At 45.4% G+C, this 22,845-nt stretch overlaps 1 long non-coding RNA gene and 1 pseudogene across 3 annotated transcripts; one reads left to right on the top strand and one right to left on the bottom strand.

The window, feature by feature from the left end:
* Positions 1-528: 528 nt before the first annotated feature.
* On the bottom strand, positions 529-18,314 carry LOC116283344 (uncharacterized). Of its 3 annotated transcripts, none has more exons than XR_012079533.1 (6): positions 18,172-18,314; positions 17,246-17,445; positions 17,024-17,149; positions 13,804-14,183; positions 11,998-12,205; positions 10,684-11,563 (listed from the first exon to the last, which is right to left on the bottom strand). It is a non-coding gene; the product is annotated as an uncharacterized lncRNA (long non-coding RNA). The 3 variants fall into 3 exon arrangements; XR_012079534.1 differs by having other exon boundaries at positions 18,146-18,197; XR_012079535.1 differs by lacking the exons at positions 10,684-11,563; positions 11,998-12,205; positions 13,804-14,183 and adding an exon at positions 529-2,628 and having other exon boundaries at positions 18,172-18,309.
* Positions 5,726-5,903, top strand: LOC116283338 (ATP synthase membrane subunit K, mitochondrial pseudogene; annotated as a pseudogene).
* Positions 18,315-22,845: the final 4,531 nt, after the last annotated feature.

Genomic DNA, 22,845 nt, shown 5'->3' with positions numbered 1-22,845 from the left:
GGTGATCCAGACTGGCTTCCTACAAATCCGAAGACCCGGCTCCATCGCGCGAGGAATCTGCATCTGAGACAAAGCTTTATAGGGAATGACCACCAGATGGCGTCTTGGCTCGCCTCAAGTTAATACTCCGGCTTCCTTTGTTCTCTTGGCTCTTGAGAACTGACATTTCACGGGAAGCACAGACTATGCCAGGGATGATGGTGGGACCAAAGGAGCCCCAAGTATGATTTTATTGGTTCAGCCTGACAACACTCCCAGCTCGTACATGGGGGCAGTCCTAGACAGTGACCCAGGGCGAACATAAGTGCAGTTTCTTCACCCAGTGGATGCAAAGATTAAAGTCGTATCAGTTCCCAACATGTATTTGGACCTGACTCAGTGTTAATTGCTCCCACCAAGCATGTTGATGCTGGATTCATAGCTGATTTCTCGCTCTTGGGGTGTTTGGGTGACCTGGCTAGAGGGGGAAGTAAACTCTGTTCTTGTGGGACCGTCTTTACAAACCACACTGACTTCCCAAATAAATCATCAGTTTAATTTTTTTTAATTATCTTTTTGGAGACAGAAATGATTTTTTTCTTTTCCAGTGGGAGGAGGAAACAGGAATCCAAGTAGGAAAACTCAGTTCTAAATGAGCATAAGTGAACTTCATAATTTTTTTTTCTTTAGCAGATATTTTTACGCTTTTCCCAAAAATCCCAGTTAGCCAGGATAACTGGCCTAACTTTTCTGAGTTACTAGATCTCCCACAGATGCTTCCAGAATCTGGAGAGGGGATGCACGGTAGGGGGAGGAGTAATCAATTATGACTTTGGGACTTGGGATCCTGTCCCTTCATGAAGACCCTGTTTACCTCCCTGAACTACGTGTTCTCTCCTTGGAAATGTTTGCTATCTGGCTGTCCCTGCAAGTTTTGTGATGTAGCACACGTGCACACCCAGGAACCTTAAGCAGTGCATCAAGAAGGAAGAATCCTTGTCTCCGTCTTTCCCTTTCATTTTCCAGGTCCCTAGGCACCCATGCCCCATGTCTGTCCTCCAGGGTTTATCTCAGAGCGTGGAGACAAAGCAGAAGATGGTCAGACCGGCCAGCTTGCCATTGACTCCACCAGAAAGGAAGAGTCAACCCAACAAGGACAATTCCAGTAACTTACCAGTGCCTGGGGTTGTCAGAGAAGAGCGTGGTCAGACCATCCACGCTTCTGTCACTTAGAAGATGCTATTTGCAGACTTGCAACCCGTTTCCGTGGGCAGCAAGTTCCTGGCTGGGCTTCTGTCACAAATCATGCCTCCATCTTTCACAAGCACAGTCCATTTTATGTTCACACTTACAAATTGGTATCCTGGACAGAGGCTTCACAGGGATTTCAGAGAGTGGGTTTGAGTGTGCTATTCAGCAATTCTCTTTTATTGATGGAGAGCATCCATCTTGGTATGGTAACCGTCTACTTCCTGAGTGCTGATTCTGACATACAGTTCGCAGGAAACATAAAGGTGCCTCCAAAGCAGTAACAAGAACTGGAGGCTTGAGCCCCCCGGTCTCCTGTCTTACCTGTCCTCTAAGAGCAGGGGTGGTGCAGCTGATGGAAATATGCCCAGAGGAGTCAGATCAACTGCTTAAACTCTTGGCTCTGCTACATGGGCGTTGTGTGACTTTGCAGTGATTCCTCCTGGGAACAAGTTTCCACTCCATTCCCACGCCACAGTCAGAGACGGTTCAGGGGGCAAGCAGGTCTTGGCCCCGAAGCCCTGGCAACCAGATCGGATGGTCTGCTGTGCGCCACCTGGTGGTTGCTAGAGGTAAAGCAGCTTCCTCGGGAGAACAGCTTTTGGAGCAAGAGGCACTTTTTAAATGATTTAATCTTGCCTCTTTACTCTCACTGGAGGAAATGCAGGCTTAGAGAGGATGACGGGCTTGTCGGAGTTCTCACGGTAGTAGAGTGTGGTGGTTAAGAACAAGCATTCTGGCGTCTCTGTGTCTGAATCCGGCCTTGGCAGTCAGGAACTAGTGTAACCTTGGGCAAGTTCTGTAACTTCTCAGTAATCAGCTTTCTTATCTAAGTGAAGGAAATCAGGCTCACTACCTCCAGGGTTTTTAAGATGACATTAGCCAAGGCATGTGGAAGTGCTTAGCACAGTTCCGGAACACTTTCTCTTACAGCAATTTATCTGTGGTCCCTACACTGGATAACACTTATTTGACCTGAAAGTAGGAAAATGAAGAATCTCAAAGACCATGGAAGAAGGCAGCTACAGATATTTGGCTTTCAGACAGAATATTGGACTTCGGTCAATGGGAGTGACCTTTAGCTGCTTCCGTGGGGCAAATTCATTACCACAGATTAAAGGTCCTGGGTGCTCTATCGATATTCGTTAGATGAGTGAAGTTCCCTGAGCACGGAGCTCGTGAGCAGGGGTGGTCCTTATCTCAGAAGAGACATAGGAAAGTGAACTCAGAAAGTTTCATTTTACAGTGTCCACTGTGGCCCAAAGACCAGCCGCCATCACTTTGGCTTCTCTGTTCCTGGAGCGGTGACATTTACAAAGCCCACTCCCTTACCGCTGCAGATACCATGTTCGTGAAATAAGTGTAGAAGGCTTCATCCTTTCTGTGACTGATCTGCCAGTTCTGTTGAAAATAGGACAAGTTAGGGGAGGGTCTAGCTCAGTGGTAGCGTGTGTGCTTAGAGTATACAAGGTCTTGGTTTCAATCCCCAGTGCCTCCATTTAAAAAGAAAGAAAAAGAAAGAAGAAAGAAAGAAAAGGAAAGAAGAAAGAAAGAAAGAAAGAAAGAAAGAAAGAAAGAAAGAAAGAAAGAAAGAAAGAAAGAAAGAAAGAAAGAAAGAAAGAAAGGAAGGAAGGAAGGAAGGAAGGAAGGAAGGAAGGAAGGAAGGAAGAAAGAAAGAAAGAAAGAAAGAAAGAAAGAAAGAAAGAAAGAAAGAAAGAAAGAAAGAAAGAAAACAGGACAAGTGAACTCTGCCAGGAGCCAAGCAGATAGAAGGGAGAAAGGAAGGGAGGTGTCTCCACCTCCTCCTCCTCCTCCTCCTCCTCTCTCATCTACCGATGGTGTCTCCTGCCAACCCGACCCAAATCGGAGCCTGGAGCAGGGAGCCCGAGGGATGTAGCCCCGAGATGCCAGCCTCCCAGGGCAAGCGGCAACAGCACAGAAAATGGATCTGAGGAAGCAAAGGAGAATACACATGGCCAATGGCTTCTACGTGCATAAGAATTTGACATTTTTCTGTCATTTACATATTCAGTGGTACCTCCCTCAATCTGAAGAGGTTCTTTACAACCTCATTTTATGGGACTTTATTTCCACTGGTTCTACCCCCAAAAAACAGGGTTTTTTCCCTCTCCTTCCCCAACCCCTCTCCCTATTCTGCTCCAATTCTTGTTATGGTTTACGCCTATACCCAGTATGATTGCAGATGCTGAAAACTTAGAAGGAAATGGACAAACAGACAAGTGCACCTTTCTAGAATATTTCTCCCCTCCCCCACCTTCAGTATGTTCTCAAGGGCCTGCCCACGATGCTGGTGCCTATGGAGAGTCAGGAAGGGAAGGTAGAAACAGACAGCCAAGTGAGAGACTGGTTGAGAAGGACACAAGGACGAAGGCTGGGTTTTGCAGTAGACCTCACAGCCACGGTGCCTGCCCTCTGCTTCTGCATGACCATGGAGCTACTCACTGAATCAGGTAGTGTTTATTGAATATATAATTTATGCCCAGCCCAGCCTACAGGGATCTCATAGTCTGGATTCTACTGGTTCTCACGTGATACAGAAGCCCCCGGTTAGCACACAATGAGATAAACTTTCTGGAAGAGACAAAGAGACATACCGAAGACACAGAGGGAGCCCAGATAGGGCGCTGAGAAGTGAGGGAGGGCTTCCTAGTTGACTCCTAGGAACTTAGTGTGAGGCCAAGAGACTGACAATGAAGGAAGAGGAGGGGGGACAGGGGGCCACACCTGGCAGGAGAACTCATGCAAAGGCACAGAACAGCAAGATGGATGTGGGGCTGATTCTGGAAGGCTGGGGCAAAGATTGCGTAGGAAGCCCTGGAGAGGAGGCTCAGAGGAGGAGGCAGGTCCCAGGGTAGGGAGGCTCTGAGAGAGGACTTACACTTTATTCTGAAGGCCACAGAACCGCCGCCAGTTGCTGGGAGTCTCTGACCTGGCAAACACCGTTTTAAAAACAGCTGGTGGGGGTGGCAGTGGTGTGGAGGCTGGATGGAGTCTGAGGAGTTGGAAGGTTCGTACAGTGCACTGGGCAGCCGATGGGAAAAACCTGACCTTACACAGTGGCAGGAAGAGGTGAGAAACAAGGAATGTCATGGTCTATAAAGGGAGGCAGGGGGAGATGGCTTCCAGAAACATCCGCTCCAGCGTCTGCCTCGAGTAACTCGGCTTTTCTGTTTGCATAAAATTGCTCTGTGAATTTTGCTCCCTATTTCAGTTAAATTCAACATGGAGAGGGGAGATAACTCTTTCTAGATGAGTATCTCTTCCTTCCGGAACATGATGGTCTCAGACACAAGTCTCTACTGGTAGCAGAGAGATGACACAGGGCCCTGAGGGCTGGTTCTTGGCAACACTGAGTCCCAGGAGACTTTTGCTGAAGGAGACGCAGAAGCAGCACTGAGGCCCAGTGCCCCCTGCACCTGAGTCTGCGCTGTGCGGATGCCTCCGCCCAGGAGAGCTTAGAGTGGGTGCCCATGCAGATCACTGCCTCAAGTAGGCGAAAGAAATCCTGGTGGTTTTGTTTTAACCATCTTCCATTCTAAAAGATGACTTTCTTTTAAAATTCTCCTGTGCGTTGATGTGGAGCAGCTAAAATTAAAACATGTTCCACAGACCAACTTAGCAAGCTTACCTGGTTTATCACCAACTGACTGGGTGTCTGACCCCGAAGTTTAGCCCTCTGCCCGGGAGGCTGGACGTGGCCTCTGTTTGTAGAAAAGAACTAGTTTGGAATGAGTGTTTCTGCTCACCACTGTCTTGGGAGCTTCTTCTAAATATCATGCGATGTCTCACGTGGGCTGTTTTGAGCCATTACAGTCCCAATTCACAGGGGTTTCCCACCTGTAAACTCTGAGACTGAGTTTAGATGAGCCGACCTTTGAAACTGGAAGGTTGATTTTGGAAGCATCAATTTAATTTCTGTTTCAGTTACAAATAGTAACATTAAAGCATATAGCTGAGGATCTGGACAAGACATGTTTTTCAGAAACCTAACTGATGATGAAATATTTTCGTGCCATAGTACATTTCTTTGCAGGAAGTAGAAAAAAATGTAAAATCATTGAAGAAAAACTTTAAGATCACATATCAATACAGTGTGCATGTGTTCAAGTGTGTTTATTTTAATGCAATTCCAACAAAATTTGGATAAGATAATCATGAGAAAAGACAATTTTGAGATTGGGGCTTTCAAAATGAGAAATTTTGCATTTTTAAAGGATAAAGTTATTCTCCTAAAGGAGCCTTCAGAGAGAAAGGTGAAGGAACATAAGACCCTTAGCTCACGGTATCCAGCTGCTGAGTTAGAATCTGCAAGTCAAAACTGCCTGCATCTAATTCTCAGAGCAGAGAAGAAAGCCATGAGAGATTGCCTAGAGGAGAAATTTTAAAGATTATTAGACCTTCCAGCTGGGCCAAGGGGTGGCTGCGTATGTTGAAGGACACAGGCTGCAGAGTTGGTGTCTTTCGGAAGATTGAAATCATGGCAGGTCTGGAAATGGATGCCCAATTCCATTTCACTGGCATCAAAAAAATACATCAGCTCTCACACTGTCACAGGGAGAATGAATTGTGTCCTGGCCACGTTCGGAGGCATTGCTTTGAGAGTCTTATACTTCAATATAAGGTCTAAACAAACTCCAGCTGTGAAAGCAACATGAACTGATTCTAAACTGTACCTCATCTGTTCAGTTCCCATCATGTGACACGCAGTTTGTACAATTTTATTTATGCACCTGGAGAGGGGGAAGATTATTAGAAATTTCTCTGAGTACACCAGGAGCAGGGAAAACAAGCAAGGAAACGAAGTGGGACATGCGCAAACACGCAGAGTTGATGTATCTAAGGCAGCTCTGAGGAAGGCGGACACGCGTGATCCCAGCAAGCACTATGACGGAGACGAAACCCGCATGAGCTGCGGCCACTGTCCACTTACTGTGTAGCTGGGACTGTACGACACCGCGACACGAGACAAGCATACACATGAGGGCAACCACATAATTACCAGCACAGAGCAGCCTGTGCTCTGCATACAACCTCCTCCTCTTCTGGAACCAAAACAGCACAGTAAGGCATGTCAGGTAACTCGACGAATTGATGACACAGGCTTTAAAGTTATTTAAAAATAGCTTTTTGTATTTCACTTTTTCCCTTTAATTTTTTTCCTGAAACAACAGGCAAGGGACCTGTGCTGCAGGCTTTCTCCATATCGAGGCAAAAACATGCGACAGTTAAAGTGTCCCCTGCTCCCCTCCATCTGCCGTGCCGCCCCCGCCCCGGCCTGCTGGCCACTCATGAGTGTGTATTCAGTCAGTCCTGGGCAGAAATCTGACAGCTGGGCTTGCGGTTCTTTCTTTGAGAGAAAGTTTCCCAAAACACTAAACCTGAAACTTGAAAAAGGGACTTAAGTGTGTCTGCCACCTCAAACTGCTTGCAGATCACGTCCCAATATCCTCCTTTCCTCCAGCGTGTACAACGTCCCAGTTAAAGCAGTTCTCATCTGGGCACTGCAGGCTTGGTAACAGGGCTCGTAGAGGTGGTGGAGGGGGCTCTGGTCGGCATCTCATTTGGGCCACGGGGGGGAAGCCTTGGTGACTCTGGCAGGGTGGGCTGGGGGGGTGGGGACTTGATTCCACGTGTATCCCAAGCATTGTCTTAGAATAAGTAACAGAACAGCCCTCGTGGGGGGCTCTGCAGGATGTTTGACATTTTGGTTAGAGATGATTGACTTTAGAAGGGCAGATTTCAAGATCTGAGAATCTGAAAAAGAAACTAGTCAAAAAAAAAAAAGGGGGGGGGGAGCTTCTCAGAAATAAAATTCCACGCAGAGAAGGAACCTATTGTTAGAGAAAGAGACGGTGTCTCTAAAAGCCTGCTGGCCTCCTGCTGGTTCTGCCCCCATGGTCGTCCTCTCACACCCAGGCCCCCAGGATCTGTTCTCCCCCTGTTTTTTTTTTAAATATATATGTATATATTAAATTGAAGTATGATCAATTTACAGTGTTGTGTCAGTTTCTGGTGTACAGCATATGCTTCAGTCAAACATGAACATACATATATTCATTTTCATACTCTTTGTTCTCCCCTCTTGCTTCCCCATAGAGACCATGGTTGTATCTGGGCACAAGGTTGCTCAGATAAAGACCAAACTTTCTCACCTTTCTTCCAGCTAGGTAGGGCCAGGGAACTATGTGCTGGCCAGTGGGATGTAGGTGGAAATGTGTGAGACTTTTAAGATGCAACCTTAAAGTGTGGGGCGAGCCCTTCTCTTTCTTCTCTTTCTGGATGGGTAAAATTCTGACATAATGACTGGAGCCCATGCAGCCATCTTGAAGCAATGAGGTGAGGCCTCATATTGAGGGTAGTGGAGCAAGAGAGAAATCCGGATCCCTGAAGCCTCCGCCTAGGCATAAACTGCCTGTCTTTGGTCTTCCTTACATGAGACCACTGCTATTTAGGATTTTATCCTAAACTGCTGTCAGGAGGCCTAGGATATGGTCAGCTTCCCTTCCTCATCAGCTGCCAAAGCTAGACCCACCATCCCTTTGGTTTCCCCTCTCCCTCACATCACCTGCTGAGTAGATGGTATTAAAGCTCAACTTTTGTCTTGTTGCTCCCACAAATCTGCATTTATTCCCTTGGGGTTGAGGCTTGTTATTGGCAAATCACCAAGAAAGCCAGATGAGGGTCAGACATACGCAATTATGAAGAAATTCCAGAGGCTCCAAACATTTCAGCCCTGCCATCCTCACAAGGGACACTGAGGCACTGGCCTCTTGCTCCCACCCACTCTGTTCCCTACCTCCCACAGCCACCCCTTCCTCCAGGCACTGGGGTTGGGGGGAGCTGATCTGGGAGTGATGAGTCCAGATGCTGGAGGCAAAAGTGACGGCACAGGTGTCATAGACGTGCTGACCTCTACTCGTCACAGATAATTCATGTCTCCAGGGAATCTCAGATGAGCGCTTTAACTTCAGTGAAATATTTTCTCCTCTAACGAGTCACTCTCAGGTGCTTTCTCACACGGACTCAAGGGGAGATACACTTTAAAGGAGGCGCTCAGAACAGAACGGTACTGAGGAGGGCATGGGCCCCCCAGCTGAAGGGGCTCTTGCTAACTCAGCTGCCCAGAGCAAGCCAGGGGACAGAACAGGGCCATCTCAAGCCCAGACGTCACTAAGGAAACTGGGGCCTGTCTTCGGGGAGATGTACCCACACTTCAGGGCCACAGCCTGTCAAGCAGAACCTGGGTATGTTTCAGTGCCCCTGGCGCCCTGGCCAGGCGCCTCTGCACAGCGGACACCTGTCTCCTGTCCTCTGCGGGTGGCACCTGCGTGAGGCAGTCGGGAGGGCTGTGGAGCTCACCTGGGCTGTCCCTCTGCCCAGGTCAGTGGCTGCCACACGGGGGTGTGGGCCTAATGTTGCCAGATGGTCCAATTTCTCAACAGAAGCTGAGGATCCTGACTTTAAGGGGAACTCCCCTGATTGAGAAATGCAGGTGACTGTTTCAAATATTTTAAGACACCAAGTGGCCCCAACAAAACAATGAATGGCCTCTGAAGCAGAAGGTCGGGAAGGCAGGTCCAGAATGTGCTCATGCTCGAGAAGATGGCTCAAGGCGACAGCAGTAGGGTTTTAGGGTGAAGGGCAGATCAAGAAGGCAGAGGAGGAGGAACGGGCCTTTCGACCGAGAAGTGAACAGTCAGAATGTGGGAATGCTCTGCTTTTTTATTTGGCTAGGAGGAGGGCCAGAGAGGGTGGACGATGAGAGTGAAGGAAGGTGAGCCAACTTCAGCCTGGCAGGTTCATCAGAGTAAATAACACAGTGCAGACTGTCTGCTAGGCAGTTCTACAGGTTTGAACTCAGTTAATCCTACCAACAGCCCTGTCCGAGGTGTTGTTATCACCCCCATTTTATAGATGCATAAACTGTGGCACAGAGAGGTTAAATCACTTGCCCAAAGTCACACAGCCAGCAAATGGCGGAGTTGGGATTTGAGTGCAGGCAGTCTGATTCCTGAGTTTTCACCGCTACTTCCCCTCAGCCCGAGAAAAACATGCAGACAGAACTCCAGGCTTCTGAGACCACCTGTGGGAATCGTGGAAAAAAGCAGTGAACCAGAAAACTGGAGAACTGGAGACAGACATAATGTGTCCTGATTTTTTTTACAAAGTTTTTTTTGTTATTAGATTCCACATACCAGTGAGATCACCGAACGTATTTTGAAGTTCCTTTACCACGCTGAATTTTTGTTTTGTGGGATGGTGGGGGGAGTAATTAAGCTTTTTATGTATTTATTATTATTTTTTTAATAGAGGTACCGGGGATTGAACCCAGGACCTTGTGCATGCTAAGAACATGCTCCACCACTGAACTATATCCTCCCCCTATTACAAAGTTTTAAATAAAATATTTTATTTATACAAAAATATAAATAATGCTACAATAATATACTTGTGTACCCACCACAGCTTTAGGAATAAAGGTTTATGGATATGTTTTTGCCTGTGCCCCTCTAAACCCGTTCCTTGTGCCTCCGTACTGCAAGTGTTTATACACTTCTGCCACCCCTGTGTGTGTAAACAACTTACCCCATTATCTGGCAAGCTTTTAGACTTTTTGTAAGTGATAGTCTACTTTATGTAGGCTTCAGCAAGATCTGTCTCTTTAACCCTGAGTTTTAGATAACCTGTGCAGGTGCGTGTGGTGCACGTTTGTTCATTTTTGGTTCACCTTTTTATTGAAGCGTAACAACCATTCAGGAAGATTGACAAGTCTTAAAGGTACAGCTCAAGGAATTTTTTACAAAGTGATCGCATTTGTATAACCATCCCTTGGCTTAAAAAAGATAGGCAGAACGTTACCCTAGTAACATAGATGCCTTCCTTACACGCCCTCTCATGTTCATTCATTTTCATTGTAGAATAGAATTCCACTGCATAAATATACCACGATTCTTAAATCCATTTCCTTATCAAATATCTAAGTTGTTTGTGCTTTTTCTCCTAATAAACAGTGCTGCTGTGAACACTAGGGGCCATGTCTCCTTGGGCGGGTGGGCAAGAATTGACCTTGAGTCTACACTGAGGTGCTGTCTTGCTGGGTGCGAGAGGTGAGCCTGCACACCTCCAGCTTAACTAGACATTGCCAGTTGCTCCCCAGAGCCACCCAATTCCCACCTCACCACAGCACTCAAAATTCCAGTCCTCTGTGTCCTCCCAGCACTTGGAATGGTCAGACTATCAGGAATATTTCCTGATTTAAAGAGTAAGAAATGGGGGGAGGGTAGAGCTCAGTGGTAGAGCGCGTGCTCAGCACGCACGAGTCCTGGGTTCAATCCCCAGGACCTCCATTAAATAAATTGAATAAATAAACCTAATTACCTCCCCCTACTCCCCCCCAAAAACAACCACAAGAACAAAAAAAAAAAGAGTGAGAAATGACTTCTCATCATGATTTTAATTTGTATTTCCTTGCTGGCAAACGAGGTGGAGTATCTTTGGTACCCGAGTTTCCTCTCAGTTACTTATCCGTGCCCTTGGCCAGTGCTCTACTGGGTTGTTTATCTTTTTCTGGCTGTTTTAAAGGAGTCTGGTACACAACCTGGGTCCTATTCCTGTGTCAGTGACACACCAGGGCCTGCAGGTTTACTCCAAGCTGCAGGATTCCTTTCAGGAGCCGTAGATCCTTGAGTTTGATTTAAAAAAATAAAAAAATCCTAGCAATGTTCTAAAACAGATTATTCAATGGATGACTTGTGAGCATTAGAAGTCGTGATCATTGGGAGGGGCCCACATCACCAAAAACAAGTCCTGCCGGCCTCTCAGCTTTGTCTTGGTAGGGTTTCAACCGTCAACCACCACCATGGGTGACACTCATGAATTATGGGCCACAAAGTACTTTCACATACATCCACTCCCAACAGCCTGAGACCAGACTTGCCTCATTTTACAGATTGGCAGGGCGAAGCTCTAAGTCAACCAGCAACGGAGAGGTTGAGGAAGAACCATGGCTTGTGGAGGAGCTGAGATTCTTCTGCTGGGAATTCAGCAAGGCCCTTGACCTTGGCCTTGTCCAACACAAGAAAAGCAGGCTAAGTCCCCGATGTTAGGTTCGGTTACTAGGTTCTGCGAGCATCAAGCCTATGGGGGTTTCTGGAGTCCTGCACTTGGGCTCTGTCCTGAGCCCATTCAACATGCTCACCAGTGTCTTTAAAGAGGGCAGAGACTGAATGCAAATCATCTTTGTAAGTAGCTTGAAACTGAATTAGGATAAAACAAATTCTTAACAGATGGGCCAGTTTGAGCCAAAGGCAGATCCCTGGAGACACACAGAAAGAGGTCTGTCCAAATCTTCCCTCCTCCCCTCCTTGACTTCAAAGACCCAAGCAGAGAGGAGACAGAGGGGTTGTCCCCAGGGGTCCAAGAGAGGTGAGAGTATCTTGTTGGGGAGGGATGGAGCAGAGGATCCAGAGGCTAAATCTAAACCCAAGAAGAGTTCATTCTGGCAGGAGCAGTGCCAGAAAGGGCATCTGAGGCCAAGGGCCAGGAGGGGATGGGGGGAGCTAGAGAGAAGTGGGAACCAGGCTGGGAGCAGGGAGGGGCCTGGGAGGGTCACTGCCCCATCCCGCAAGCAGCCAGGGTTACCCTCAGAGGAGTGAAGGCGGAGGGTCCTGGACTCCCTTAAAGGTACCGGATGGAGGGAGCAGGTTTTAGAAGAAAACATAATCAGCTGCACACGTGGAAGCCACTCACCCGGGACATTGTAGAAAAGGTCCGTAGAGCCAGAACACTCCGCTCATTCAAACTCCAGATCCTCTGATTTGGAGCTGGAGCGATAGCACAGCATCAAGTTCAAGGAGCACCTGACGTGTGCAGGAGGATCAGAGGGCCTGAGTTGTGCCGGGAAGCAGTGTAGCATCCATCGTGAGCTGAAAGAAGCTCAGAAATGCCTTTAAATAGTCTCCTCAGAGAAAGGAAGAGAAAAAAAACACCTGACGTTGCTATTAGAAATTATTTTCTTTCTTTTTTCCCCTCAGCTTACAAAAGTGATAAACATCACATTGTCACTGTCATTTGGGGAAAATAGAGTAAAGCAGGAAGAAAATTAAGATCCGCACACTCCGCTCCACAAAGGATGCTGTTACTGTTTTTGTGCAGACTAGTCCTAGACGCGCGCTTGCCGGCAGATAAACTTGCGTTGGTCTGTTTGGCCAAACTGGGATCCTATTGTACGTTTTGGAACCTGATTTTTTGCACTTTACTATTTATTGTATTTTTCCCATATTCTTCAACCACATATTTTCTAATGGTTGCAAAGCTTTCCATTGTACGCGTGTATCATAATTGATGCAACAAACCTCTGATTGTTAGAGATACATTAATATAAGTCTTGAGATACGACCTGGACGTGAATTTAGCCAAAGGAGCCCAAATGCTTCAGCTGTGCCCTTGGGAGATGCTGTTAAAAAGCTGTAAAGCCAGCTGCGTGCCAGAGCGGTCCCCCAGGACCACCGTCAAGCTGAGCGAGAAGCAGAGCCCCTGCCCCGCAGCCGGCCCCCTCCACCCGCCCCCGGGACTCCGGGCTGCAGACTGGGTCCCGTGAGAAGTCCGAGCCTCCAGGCAGTTGTCCCTGACTTGTTCCTGCTCCGATCTCCACCTCCCCAGAATGGACCCACCACCGCCCTCACCGCACCATGGGCTCTGCTGTGATTGGCAGATTCCACACCTCCAGCCCCTCCCTTCAGGGTCCCCAGCATCCCTGTGTTGACTGGAACCAGACTGATCCTCTCCCCTAACACTGCTTCCCTTGAAACCACCACCCCTCCATGGCCATTTCCAAATTATCTCTCTCTCTCTCTCTTTTTTTTCCTTTAAAAATTACATTTTATTTGAAGGTTGTGTCATCTAGCTACATCACGGCCCCACTGATCAAGGTCATCGATGGCTTCCATGTTGTCCAACCCAACTTCATCTGATATAACCATCCTGGCAGGTGCAACAAACATGGCAGCCCACTTCCTCTCCTTGAATCACTCTCATCTCTTGTTTTCCCTGAACCAATAGCCTCCAAATTTTCCTCCTGTCCCACCAGACACTTCTGACTGGTCTCCTTCACCCTCTGCCTGATCTCTACATGTGCCCTCTCACTCTTCTCCATCCATTTCTTTTTCCCAGGTGTTTTCATCCATGGCTTTGAACACCATCCATTCACCGATGACTTCCAAATCTAGTCCTTCATTCATTACCACTTTTTTTTTCTTTTTGGTTGGGGGAGACAATTAGGTTTATTTATTAACTTACTTTTGGAGGTGCTTCTCTGGATTGAACCCAAGACCTTGTGTGTGCTAGGCATGCGCTCTACTACTTGAGCTATACCCTCCCTATTCCTTCATTCAAATATCTCTAATGTCCATACTCTTACGCTCATCCAAGTACCAGCCTCGTACCTCCCTCAGGTATTTCAGGCGCATCTCCAACTTAACATTTCCTAAATGTTACCCTCGATTCCCATGCCCTGCGCCCAACCTATTTCCTCCATCAGGTCCCAGAAAATAGTACCAGCCTGTGTAGCTCCAGCCCGACAGCTAGCAGCATCCTTGTGGGAATGCCTCTGGAGTTAAGTCCAAGAAGAGGAAATGCTGAGTCAAAGGCTTGTGCCAGTCCTTCCACGGGTAGAGTCTCTGACATGCATTCATCATGAATAACAGATGAGGCTTTGAAGCTCCTGACTTCATCATCTCTGGGATGAGTTATGGCAATTGTTTTTGAAGTAGGTAGTTTCCTTTACCTGGAAATCTTCCCCTCTCTGAAGCCGTTGGTTGAATCTGCTGGGGATCTTAGATGTGAGCAAAGGACACCAACTTCAGCTGATTCAAGTAGAAAAGAAATGTACTGAAAGGATGCTGGGTACCTCGCGGAGAGCCAAGGAGGAATGAAAGCTGTGGGAAGACGGGAGCCCCAAGGCCAAACTCAGCCAGAATCACGCCCCAAACATGACTGTGAAGAAGGTTCTGCCCACACCACACTCTGGACACGGTCACGGCTCTGCTGCCATCATGGCCCTTGACTGAAAATGGTCCCCTCTTCCCTGACTCTGCTTCACTCACTCAAGGTTCAAGGTCTTCAGTAGGTGGATTGGCCTGGCTGAGCCTGGGTTGGGCCTGCGTCCTGGCTTCCCAGTTGCTAAGAAAGGGCATGTGGGTCATTTCAACAGCTTCCCCCAAGACTCATCAACCTCCAAGGTGACCAGGGCCACCAGCCGGGACCACCAGCTGGGGCGGACCGTGTCTGGGACTTTGGAGAGGGAGTGTGGCTTGGAAAGCAGAGGGGCACTGTGTTGCATAAGGCTCAGTTTATGTCATTCTGGAGTTCTGACCACCCGCCTGTCCTCCTTGTCTGTCTGTCCTGCAGGTGAGCTCTGCATTGGGGTGCCAGTGGCCAACTTCATATTCATGCTGGGTCTCTCCTACCACGTAATAGTGAACATGTTGCCAATATTGTGTCCCTTTTTTTATCAGAGAGGCTGAGAGCACTTTGCAAACATGCGTAAGTGATAAGACAGCAACACGCAGCTGTGAATGAAACAGCTCGGCCCTCCCTTGTGCTCTCCCTCCGCCCATCAAGAACGAGGGTGGGGAGAAGGGAGCAGACTCCCCTTTCTTTCAAGCATTACCTTACCACCCTCCCGCCACCCTGGCACTTGCAGTGGAAACTTGCCGCTTCCATTTCTAACTAGACATATAATCTACTTTCTTTCTGGCGACGGGTCAATATTTTTTTTTCCGTGAGGCTAGGTGCTGAGCCTTGCCCTGGTTTCTGAGGTCTCATGTTCACCAGCAGTAAGCCAGGCCTCCTTTTTACCTCGGGTGTTTTTTTTTTTTTTCTTTTTTTTCTTTTTTCCAAAGCAGAGGAAACCAAGGCAGGTATTTAGCAAAAGTGTCCAGAAGGCTGAAGCTGTTGTTCTGCAGGCCGCCAGCCCAGCAATGTCTTGAAATACACATTAAAAATAACCTATCACCAGCTGCCCCCAGCCCCGCCTGTCCCCCACCCACCCCTTCAGTGTCTGTGGCAGCAGAGCCAAAGTAACTGCATCTTTGTGAAGGTCCCAGATGACAGCTGTGCGCTCTAATTTGAAAACTACTCCTGGACTAGAGGCAAGAAGTAGGGCAGGGAAAGGATTTGAAGTCACAAGCCTCAGTCTGCACACCTTCAGGGTAAGTGATGATAAAACTGTGGGCAGCAAATGAACCCTCTTTGAGGGCATTTCCGCCCCCCCCCCTTTTTTTTTGCAAGTATTTGGTAATCATGTACACTAGGCAAAATCCATGCCAGAAAATATTCAGATAATTCTCAGTTTCAGAATTGCATTAGCCCCACTGGTTTTTCTGTCTTCTAAAATAAGGGCACTGGGCATGTATCAGAGGGAACTCTAATTAGAAAAGACACACACACCCCAATGTTCACAGCAGCACTGCTTACAATAGCCAAGACATGGAAGCAACCTAAATGTCCATCGACAGATGACTGGATAAAGAAGCTGTGGTATATTAATACAGTGGAATACTACTCAGCCATAAAAAGAATAAAATAATGCCATTTGCAGCAACATGGATGGACCTAGAAATCATCATTCTGTGAAGTAAGCCAGAAAGAGAAAGATAAATACCATATGATTTCACACGTATGTGGAATCTAAAAAAGAAAAAAAAAAGAGGACACTAATGAACTCATCTACAAAACAGAAACAGACTCACAGACATAGTAAACAATCTTATGGTTACTGGGAGAAGGAGGTGGGAAAGGATAAATTTAGGAGTTTGAGATTTGCAAATGTTAGCCACTATATATAAAAATAGATTAAAAAAAACAAATTTCTCCTGCATAGCATAGGAAACTATTATTCAATATCTTGTAATAAATAGCCTATGAAAAAGAATATGAAAATGAATATATGTATGTATATGTATGACTGGGACATTGTGCTGTACACCAGAAATTGACACACTGTAACTGACTCTACTTCAGTAAAAAAATAAAGGGGGGAGGGCATAGCTCAGTGGTAGAGCACGTGCTTAGCATGCACGAGGTCCTGGGTTCAAGCCCCAGTACCTCCATTAAAAAGAATAAATGAACAAATAACCTAATTAACCTCCCCCCCCAAAAAATTTAATGCAATATTGTAAACTGACTATACTTCAATTAAAAAAAAGCAAAAATAAAAATAAATAAATAAGGATGCTGAGTAGATGGAGTTGGAGGGTCTTCTAGTACCAATTTCCTAGTTTATCAAATGGATAGATTTAGCCATGACTGCCTCCTAGACACGCTTCCAAGAAGTTTTCAAACATGCACACACAAAGACACAAAAAATGATGTAACAGATACCCACAGGCCAAACATAAGGACTGAACACATTTTAACATTCTGCATTATTTCCTTTGTATAATTTTTGCAAGAAAGAAATCTCTATAAATACGACTGGAGTCCTTCCCTGCTATCTAATTCATCTCCTTCCCTTCCTCCCCAGAAGTAATGACCCTGAAACTGGTGTGTGTCCTTCACCTATGGTTTTATAATTTCAAAATATATATTGTTGTTTAGTGTATTTATTGATACCCCATCCTAGACGGTATTTCTCTTCCTTTTTAGGTACAAGAAGTCTTTTGCGCCTTTTTTTGTTTCACATTAGTATTCCAAATACATCTATGTTAATACATCTATTTTGTTCATTCTATCTGGTACATATTCCAGTGTCTGAGTATTGCCACAATGTACTTACCCACACCTGCGGATTGAGTTTCCGGCTTCCATTCCAGCTGTTTGGATGATAACAATAGCTCCCCCTGTGGTGGTGCCTTTTACATTCCCACCAGTGCTGGCGGAGGCTTCTGACCTTCCCACGTCCCTGAAAAAGTTTGGTTTTAACTTTTACATTTTTTGCCAACTCAACAGATATGAAATGCTAGGTTGTCATCACGTTCATCTATGTTTCTCTGATTACCAATGAGGGAGAAATTTTCCCCCTTTTATAATGGCCATCCGTATTTCTTCTGCTGCAAATCGTTAAACCCACATCCGTTGCTCCTTTTCCCATTGGATTGTTTGCCTTCCTATTGAATCGTAGGATTCTTCATTTTCCTGGAGTCAAATGCTTCTTTGGTAAAAAGCATTTTTCCCAGTCTGTGACTTGAAACTTGGAACCTGTTTGTCAGAGAAAAAATGTTAGTTCCTGCCTTGGCCCTGGGATTTCACTGGTCCGGGAAGAGTTTTTGTAATAATTTGTTGACTTGTAATTCCCTCATCCCACAGATGGTGTGAATTTGGACCTCAAGTCCACCTTGGACACAAGCTGGGGATTTTGATTTCCCTTAAGAGACTTTTTTTTTAACCTGCTCAAGCCAGACACACACTTCCTTACCATTACCTGGGTTGCTGGGCAGTTTTTCTAATCTTTTTACAGATAGGGGCCGCCCTCCAGGGCGCCTGTTTAATTCGGGTCTCAGATATCTTGCACATGCCCAGACACGTCTCCTGCCCCCATCTGGGCAGCCCTGCAATCCTGAGCTGACATTCGGGTCCAGCGTTCCCCTGGCCCTTTGGCCCACTCTCCTATCTCACGCGCACTCACCACTCCGGCTCTGAATTCTCTTTTTGTTTCTATCACCTGTTATAGTCTATATGTTACAGTTTAACTAGCATTTCTGTGAGTTTTAGTTTGGGGAAGGTGGCAGTGGTGTCCTGCGGTTGGCCTGTATTGGTTCATAAGAGCCAATTATTAAATTTTTAGGGGTTTTATGAACCAGTTGCTAAATACAGCCATCATTAAAAATTAAATCATAGAAAGTCATGATTAAGAAACATAAAGGTAATAAAAACTCGAAACTTGTCACTTGCAAATTACCGTAGTGCATTTTACTGGTCACTTACGTCTCCCGTATCTGTGCGGTCGGGTTACTGTGTGATGATGTTCTGCTCAGCACTTCTTCCCAGTTCTGCGTTCAGTGACATCACAGTGGTATGAAATGCTAGAATGTTGTTCCTCCATCATGGGAACCTGCTAATATCACAAATCCGGGCTTGATTTCTCATCTGTTGATCATCTAGATCAAGGGTTGACAAACTTGTTCTGAAAAGGGCCAGGTGGTAAATATTTTCAGCTTTGTGATCCACACAGTTGCTGTTGTAACCACGCAGCTCTGGCCTTGCTATGCAAAAGCAGCCACAGACAAATGCAGACAAATGAGTGGGGCTGCTATCCAATAAAACTGTATGTACAAAACAGGCTTTGGGCCAGATTTGGCCCACTGGCCAGAGTTTGTCCATCCCTGGTCTAGAATTAAGAAGGTGATGAGAAAATGTTAATAATGCAGATTAAACTTAGAAGTATGTCCTATCGAGGGCTGAGGCTGAAAGAGGTTTCAACTCACTGAATAGAATCTGGATAAGCAGGAGAAATAGTTTACCAGTGAGTCACATACCAGATTTTGTAACAATAAATCTATTAGGAAATGAACTAGCAGATTACAATGAAATCCCATTTGTCAAACTGTGGTTGGACTGCAAACATAGGTTGGCTACAGATAAAAGTGTTCCACAAAACCCAAAAAAAGCATTCTGGTGGCGATATGAAATTTATTGTAAAGAGTATTACACATTTAATTGTTACTTAAAGTTATATGTTATACACATCCTTTAAATCAAGGAAGTGAATGAGAAGCTTATACACACATACAGGATTTTCAGAAGAGCTGGTTGTTAAGCATCTACCAGCACACCCCTGGGGAGGGGGTCATCTCAGCTCGGTCTGTCATGGTGTCAAAACTGCTCTCCAGACTCTATTGACTTAAAATTCCACATCGATCCAATTCCTACAGCTCAAGGGCAAGTCTTTAACCTTGAAACAGCTAGATGTTTTAATACTGTACTTGATTTTGAAAATCTCTGTCTCGAATCTAGTCTCCTCCTTTTGGGATGCATACTGTGTGGACTGTGTGAGAGGTGCTTTCCTGAGCCAGAGGTGGAAATGAAAACAGCAGAATGGAGATGGAAACTTCCTGGTCACCATATGGAAGAGAACCAAATGCCAAGAAACACCTGTCATGCTCCCTCAGCACAGGGCCAGCAAAAGGGAGGTCTCAGAAGTGACATCGTGTAGATGGGCTTGGTAATGCAAGATGCCGCTGAAGGATACTTTGTAACTTGAGGCATATATTTTTTCATTATGATTTATTACAGGATATTGAATACAGTTCCCTGTGCTATAAAGTAGGACTTTGCTGTTTATCTATTTTATACGTAGTAGTTTCTGTCTGCTAATCCCAAACTCCCACTTTATCCCTCCCCCACCCCCATTCCCCTTTGATAACCGTAAGTTTGTTTTCTATGTCTGTGAATCTATGTGTCTCAAAAATAAGTTCATTTGTGTCATCTTTTAGATTCCACATATAAGTGATATCATATATTCTCTATCTTTCTCTTCCTGACATTTCACTTAGTATGATCATCTCTAGGTCCATTTATGTTGCTTCAAATGGGATTATTTCATTCTTTTTTACAGATAAGTAGTACTCCATTGTGTATATATACCGCAACTTCTTTATCTAGTCATCTGTCGATGGACATTTAGGTTGCTTCCATGTCTGGGCTATTATAAATAGTGCTGCTGTGAACATTGCATGTATCTTTTTTAAATTAGAGTTTTCTCCAGATATATGTCCAGGTGTGGGATTGCTGGAACATACAGCAACTCTAGTTTCAACTTTTTAAGGAAATTCTATACTGTTTTCCATAGTAGCTGCACCAATTTACATTCCCACCAACCGCATAGGAGGGCTCCCTTTTCTCCACACCCTCCCCAGCATTTGTTGGGCCATTCTGACTAGTGTGAGGTAGTGCCTCATTGTAGTTTTGATTTGCTAATTAGTGATGTTGAGCATCTTTTCACATGCTTATCAGCCATTTGTCTGTCTCTTTGGAGAAAGAGACATATTGGGTTTTATAAAACATCACTCTGGATAAATTTCCTTTTCTAGTTTGTAATCTAAAATTCCACAGTATGCTTGCTTATCTTACGATAATTACAAAGGAAACCTTTCTCAATTTCCCCCTGGTTTTCCAAGTTCAGTTTGGAAGTATTGGCCAGAGAAAGGAGGAAAGCGGAGTTTTCTTCCCTGACTTTGGTTTTTCCAAGTTTGTGGTGGGTAAAGGGTCAGAGTTTACAGCCTGATATGAGGCATTCTTGTATCTCATACTCTGCTAGAGGAGAAATGGCACAGATTTGAAGTGGCCCAGAATCTCCCCATGCCCAAAGCTTTGACTTCCTGTCAGGTTTAAAGATGAGGTCATGAAAAAGCATGACATTTTGACCTAAGAGTCACTACATTTCCTTGTGGCAAAATACCAAGTGAAGCCAGCATTCCTTTATGAAAATAGAAGAGAAATCTTGAGCCATAGGCCATGAATCCACTGAGGACAGGGATTATGTTCCCGGTATCGTCAGCACCCAAGAAATGCTTTTATGGTAAAGGAAGGACTGAACAACAGACACACCCAGAGGACTGAGTCTGGAACCTTCCACATCAAGATCTTTAGTTTGCACCCCAACTCCTGAGGAAGTGAGTCATGCTGCTATCTGATGGTGAATAAGACAAATATGCATTTCTATTAGCAAGTTACACAGAAGAGGAGTGTTCGTCATTGTGGCGTGATGCCTGCTTGGATAAGTTCAATGTTTAACATGAACACACAGGCTCCTGCCGTCTCGGATGCTGGGCTCTCTGGGCATCAAGGTTTTTTCTGGGACCTTGAATTCCTGGTCTTGGAGGCTCAGGAAGAATTCCAGAGGCTGAAACTTCATCACTGAGCAAACATTTACTGAGTGCCTGCTGTGTGCAGTAGGGCAGTGAAAGCCAGGGCCTGGGGCTCCAAGGATGAAAGGCAGAAGAAAAGACACAGAGTTGCAACCCAGAACCGAAAACGTCATGGGGCAAGCAGTGGGCACTGGTTCCACAGAGGCCGGGCAAGTGCCCACGGCAGGGGGTCAGGGAACACCTTTCCAGAGGAGGTGACAAGGGAATCAAGAGTTGGAAGAAAATGTTCAGATTTGCTAGGCTTTGAAATGAAAAGTCTCTCCCCTCTTCTTTCAGGTGGGCATACAGTCTTTGGCAAATATTGGAGTCAGAAGGTGTGATGGGTAATTTTGTGTCCATTTGGCTAGGCCATGGGACCAGCAGTGCCCAGTTGCTTGGTCAAACCCCAGTCTGGATGTTGCTGTGAAGGTACTTTTTGGTGTGATTAACACTCAGATCAGTGGACTTTGAGAAGAGCAGATTACCTTCTGTCATGTTGGTGGGTCTCATCCAATCAGTTGAAGGTCTCTTTTTTTTTAATTGAAGTGTAATTGACTTATAATGTTAGTTTCAGGTGCACAGCAAAGTGATTCAGTTATACATATACATACAGTTTTTTATTTTCAGATTCTTTTCCATTATATATTATTACAAGAAATTTAATATAGTTCTCTGTACTATACAATAGGTCCTTGTTGTTTATCTATTTTATATATAGTAGTGTGTATCTGTTAATCCCCAACCCCTAATTTATCCCTCCCCACCCTTTCTCCTTTGGTATCCATAGTTTGTTTTCTATGTCCATGAGTCTATTTTTGATTTGTGAATAGAATTTGAATTTTTTTTCAGAATCCACATATAAGTGATATCATACGATATTTGTCTTTCTCTGTCTGACTTCACTCTATCTCTTGGTCCATCCATGTTGCTGTAAATGGCATTATTTCATTCTTTTTATGGCTGAGTAGTATTCCACTTTATACACACACACACACACACACACACACACCACATCTTCTTTATCCAGTCATCTGTTAATGGACATTTAGGTAGTTTCCATGTCTTGACTATTGTAAATAGTGCTGCTATGAACATTGGGGTGCATGTGCATTTTTGAATTATATTTTTCTCTGGATATTTGCCCAAGAGTGGGACTGCTGGATTATATGGTAAGTCTATGTTTAGTTTATTAGAGAACCTCCATACTATGCTCCATAGTGGCTACACCAATTTATATTCCCACCAAGAGTGTAGGAGGCGATCAGTTAAAGGTTTTAAGAGAGGAAACTAACGTCTCCTGCAAAGGCTAGAATTCTGCCTCTAGGAGGCAGCATAGAAATTCTGCCTGAGTTTCCAGCCCTCAGACTCAAGACTGCATTATCCACTCCTGTCTGAGTGTCCAGGCTGTCCACCTGCTCTGCCAATTTTAAACTTGCTGGTGTCCAAAGCAGGACAGACAACTTCCTAAAATAAATCTCTTTCTATATGCGAATATGTATATATATTTCTGTGTGTATATATATACACACATATGTATATGTATACATATACATATACATCCTGTTGATTCTATTTCTCTGGAGAACCCTGACTAATTCAGAGGGCTTTATACTTAACCCACAGGGCGTGTAGACTTGGGTCCTGGCCGTATGCCTTCAGAAAGGAACAGAGCACACACAGCCACCATGAAGGACATCAGCCTGGCTCTGCCTCTCTGTCTTTGGTTCTGTTGGCCCATGAACTCTAGGGTAAC

Source organism: Vicugna pacos, chromosome 2 (genome assembly GCF_048564905.1).
Source record: "Vicugna pacos chromosome 2, VicPac4, whole genome shotgun sequence".
NCBI lineage: Eukaryota > Metazoa > Chordata > Mammalia > Artiodactyla > Camelidae > Vicugna > Vicugna pacos.
This window is presented reverse-complemented; position numbering and strand designations above follow the sequence as displayed.